This window comes from Amphiura filiformis, chromosome 9 (genome assembly GCF_039555335.1).
Source record: "Amphiura filiformis chromosome 9, Afil_fr2py, whole genome shotgun sequence".
NCBI lineage: Eukaryota > Metazoa > Echinodermata > Ophiuroidea > Amphilepidida > Amphiuridae > Amphiura > Amphiura filiformis.
Window position 1 is genome coordinate 15,190,045 of NC_092636.1, and position 6,000 is coordinate 15,196,044.

Genomic DNA, 6,000 nt, shown 5'->3' on the forward strand with positions numbered 1-6,000 from the left:
CCATATTGCATCGCAAACTATCATTTCAATCAAAACAAAAGTATATTAGGCAAAAAAAAAGGTTTGCAAAAAGAAATGCAGAATTTTTTTTTATTATAAAAAAAAAATCATTTTAAGTTTTTCCGAAAAATTCGTGAAAATCAGATTTTTTTCTCCAAATACCATCGCATTTCGCATTTGTTTTCAAACCACTCGTGAGCTTTGAGACAAACCATTATTTTTTTTTGGCCTTACCATATTCTGAATACTAGTAGCAGTTAACCTCATTTGGTATAATATGTATTCCAAGTAAAACAGCATTGTATGAAGGATAAAAGTGGTTTTCCAAGTAAAGTGTCAGATATGTGCTGTTAGACCATTTGACAGCACATATTCAACAATTTACTTGGGAAAACTACTCAGGTTTTTTAAGACCTACTCGTGATGAGTTGAGTCTCATTTAGTATAATTCGGTAGAATTGCTGACTGCCATCTATTATACAAATATTACATGCCTATGAGTGTGATATTACAAAATAGATCAGTCAAAATTTGACCAAATGATATATTTTTACTATTACACGAATATTGGCATGTAATATTTGTTTTATATCATGATATCATATGGTTTCTTTTCATGCCATGTGAAAACTATCACACGGCTAAAATCACTGTAATCATGATATAAAGTAAATTACTGACTGTTATCTACAGTACATAGCAAATCACTGACTGCTATCAATAGTGGACAGCATATTACTGACTGCTATCTTTAGTAGATAGCAAATTACTGATTGCTATCTACAGTGGATAGCAAATTATTGACTCCTATCTATAGTAGATAACAAATTACAGACTGCTATCTATAGTAGATAACAAATTACTGACTGCTATCTATAGTAGATAGCAAATTACTGACTGCTATCTATAGTAGACAGCAAATCACTGATTGCTATCTATAGTAGGCAGCAAATTACTGACCGCTATCTATAGGGGACAGCAAATTACTGACTGCTATCTACAGTAGATAGCAAATTACTGGCTGCTATCTATAGTAGATAGCAAATTACTGGCTGCTATCTATAGTAGATAGCAAATTACTGGCTGCTATCTATAGTGGACAGCAAATTACTATGCTATCTATAGTACATAGCAAATCACTGACTGCTATCTATAGTGGATAGCATATTACTGACTGCTATCTTTAGTAGATAGCAAATTACTGACTGCCATCTATAATAGATAACAAATTACTGATTGCTATCTACAGTAGATAACAAATTACGACTGCTATCTATAGTAGATAACAAATTACTGACTGCTATCAACAGTAGATAGCAAATTACTGACTGCTATCTATAGTGGACTGCAAATTACTGACTGCTATCTACAGTAGATAGCAAATTACTGACTGCTATCTATAGTGGACAGCAAATTACTGACTGCTATCTATAGTGGACAGCAAATTACTGACTGCTATCTACAGTAGATAGCAAATTACTGACTGCTATCTATAGTGGACAGCAAATTACTATGCTATCTATAGTGGATAGCAAATTACTGACTGCTATCTATAGTAGATAGCAAATTACTGACTGCTATCTATAGTGGATAGCACATTACTGACTGCTATCTTTAGTAGATAGCAAATTATTGACTGCTATCTATAGTAGATAACAAATTACTGACTGCTATCAACAGTAGATAGCAAATTACTGACTGCTATCTATAGTGGACAGCAAATTACTGACTGCTATCTACAGTAGATAGCAAATTACTGGCTGCTATCTATAGTAGATAGCAAATTACTGACTGCTATCTATAGTGGACAGCAAATTACTGACTGCTATCTATAGTGGACAGCAAATTACTGACTGCTATCTATAGTGGACAGCAAATTACTATGCTATCTTTAGTAGATAGCAAATTACTGACTGCTATCTATAGTGGACAGCAAATTACTGACTGCTATCTACAGTAGATAGCAAATTACTGACTGCTATCTATAGTGGACAGCAAATTACTATGCTATCTTTAGTGGATAGCAAATTACTGACTGCTATCTTTAGTATATAGCAAATTACTGACTGTCATCTATAATAGATAACAAATTACTGATTGCTATCTACAGTGGATAGCAAATTATTGACTCCTATCTATAGTAGATAACAAATTACAGACTGCTATCTATAGTAGATAACAAATTACTGACTGCTATCTATAGTAGATAGCAAATTACTGACTGCTATCTATAGTGGACAGCAAATTACTGACTGCTATCTACAGTAGATAGCAAATTACTGACTGCTATCTATAGTGAACAGCAAATTACTATGCTATCTATAGGGATAGCAAATTACTGGCTGCTATCTATAGTAGATAGCAAATTACTGACTGCTATCTATAGTGGACAGCAAATTACTATGCTATCTTTAGTAGATAGCAAATTACTGACTGCTATCTATAGTGGACAGCAAATTACTGACTGCTATCTACAGTAGATAGCAAATTACTGACTACTATCTATAGTGGACAGCAAATTACTATGCTATCTTTAGTAGATAGCAATTACTGGCTGCTATCTTTAGTAGATAGCAAATTACAGGTTGATATCTATAGTAGATGATAAATAATGAGTGGCCCAGTATAAAAACGGCCATCTATAATAGATAACAAATTACTGATTGCTATCTACAGTAGATAGCAAATTATTGACTGCTATCTATAGTAGATAACAAATTACTGACTGCTATCAACAGTAGATAGCAAATTACTGACTGCTATCTATAGTGGACAGCAAATTACTGACTGCTATCTACAGTAGATAGCAAATTACTGGTTGCTATCTATAGTAGATAGCAAATTACTGACTGCTATCTATAGTGGACAGCAAATTACTGACTGCTATCTATAGTGGACAGCAAATTACTGACTGCTATCTATAGTGGACAGCAAATTACTATGCTATCTTTAGTAGATAGCAAATTACTGACTGCTATCTATAGTGGACAGCAAATTACTGACTGCTATCTACATTAGATAGCAAATTACTGACTGCTATCTATAGTGGACAGCAAATTACTATGCTATCTTTAGTAGATAGCAAATTACTGACTGCTACCTTTAGTATATAGCAAATTACTGACTGTCATCTATAATAGATAACAAATTACAGACTGCTATCTATAGTAGATAACAAATTACTGACTGCTATCTATAGTAGATAGCAAATTACTGACTGCTATCTATAGTGGACAGCAAATTACTGACTGCTATCTACAGTAGATAGCAAATTACTGACTGCTATCTATAGTGAACAGCAAATTACTATGCTATCTATAGTGGATAGCAAATTACTGGCTGCTATCTATAGTAGATAGCAAATTACTGACTGCTATCTATAGTGGACAGCAAATTACTATGCTATCTTTAGTAGATAGCAAATTACTGACTGCTATCTATAGTGGACAGCAAATTACTGACTGCTATCTACAGTAGATAGCAAATTACTGACTGCTATCTATAGTGGACAGCAAATTATTATGCTATCTTTAGTAGATAGCAAATTACTGGCTGCTATCTTTAGTAGATAGCAAATTACAGGTTGATATCTATAGTAGATGATAAATTACTGACTGATATCTATAGTAGATTACTGACTAGCAAGTATAGTGACTAATATCTATAGTATACAATAAATCACAATAACTGTTAAACCATTTTGAACATAATTTATAAACAACCCTTATTTCACGAGGGTGCTCCTATATGTTATAAGTTGTGCCTTTTTCCAAGAGTAGCATGTATAGAGCTTATTAGGGGGAGTGGTTGGGGACTGAGAACATATTTTAAAATGTGCATGTTAATTCCATCTAACATAAATCGGTTTGTGCTAGGTGCACTCCCCAATACCAGTACAAGTGTCAACATTAATTGCCTCTTCACATATATATGCAGAGTGGCACTGCAATTAGCGTAAAGTGTTCTACTTGTTTCCTCTGTCATTGTACAGCTTTAAGTGTGGGTCTTTATGAAACAACTACAGGCTAAAACATGCTAGCCAAATACAGCTGCTAATTGGGCAGTCACAACATCAGTTTGGTGTGGACATGAACCTCAGTAGTAATGGCGGAATGAATTCTGACCATCACTTGGCTCGCTGGATTCATCTATAGTGCATTTAATAATCTCAAATGCCTACTGGCTTATCCAGTGATGATATTGATCTGTTGTTTTAATCATAATGAGACTGAATCAAAACTGTATCTATAAGCCTGAAGACCATTTCTATAATTATCACCTTCCTGTCGTTGATGGATGAACATTGTCTCACTTATTTTATTTCATGCTCATGTGATACCCTTCTTGTCTTCACTTTTGTTACTTTATGTGATATTATTGCTCACCCCATTACATCAACAGTAGAAAAGTGTCAATTAGCATCGATAGCTGCAATAAGTATCAATTAGCATCCATAGCTGCCCTGTCATTAATTTTCGATACAAATACCGTACTGACGCGAGTCCCACCCCAAAATTTTCGAAGTGCATTGAATTTGTATGCATTTTGAAATCATAAAAGAGTATGACATGAGTACAAATGTATTCAAAACACATAGGCCTACAATATATATATATATTTTTTTTAAATCAACCATGAATGATCCTAGCATTTAGGTCTTGGTCCAGGGACACTCCAAAAAAAAAAAAAAAATTTAATTGAGTATAGTCCCACCCCCAATTTTGAAAAATGTTCAACCAAAAAGCGGGTGGGACTATACTCAAGTACGGTAATAAAAATCAATACAAACACTGTTTACCGATACGCCAAATTCAATTTGGCGCTGTACAAAGGGCAATTTTGTGTTTTTCATAGTGGCGTATCGACCATACACGACTTTTCAAAACATATTAATAATAGCAAACAAAATAAGAATTATCAACAAAATGAAAAACAGTGAATTCCATAATGGCAGATCAAATCTATACACCACTATGGAATGAAGCTGACGAAAAATATCGCCAAACGGATGAAATGGTGAACGAGGTGGCGTAATGCTAGGATAAGGTTAGAGTATTACATTTTGCATGTTTTTCATAGTGACGTATCATTTTTTGTTTATTTCTTTTGAAAGTTATAAGATCAAATCTATTCAGTTTACTACAGAAATTTCACATCAATTACAAAATATAATGAATGTCTTAATTACACAACTCGAGTTTATATTGGTATTTCGTCAAACCCGATTTTCTTTAAAAGTTGTTAATATGCCAATATGGAATGAATTGTAAAAACTCTAAACATATTCTACAGAGAGTAACAGCATGTAGAGCAAATCACACTGATCAATTTGTATGTTTGAGGCAAATTACACATATAATACTTAAAAGGTTACTGACTTTTAAGATTGATTTTATTGCAGTGTATTTTCTTTTCTAGTTTGCTATTTAATAATCCCACATCAGACATCAAAGCTATGACTTAAAAGACATTACTGCATGCCTTCTCAACTGGCGGATGCTGCATCTGCCATTTATCATTCATACAGGCACACGAACAAATGCACAGTTAGCATATAATAAAATAATGAATTTATTGTACTATCATGTTATGTAAAGTTAATAAAAATGGGTATATATAGCCTATCTGAGCCACTCAAAACCCCTCAAGTCCAAGATTTCCAGGTGCACTGCCCCCCCGACCCTGGCCAGACACTCCACCAGAGCACAAAGGCACCCCTGAACCCCACCTGTTATACTTTGTTTTGGTTAATTATTGTCTAAAACTAATGATATTGTTGATTGACAAAATACATTCAAAATGCTGCTTATGTCACAAACATAGAAGGGTGACACCACTTGCACACATGCATTGACATTTATTGTCAGTGTCTATATATGGTGTACACATATTTGGAGTCAAAGGTCATTAAAGATTAAATAGACTTGGGACACCCTGTAGCATTGTTTTTAAAACTGGAAAAAGACCCAGAATATGATATTAATAGCACAGAGCAGAGAG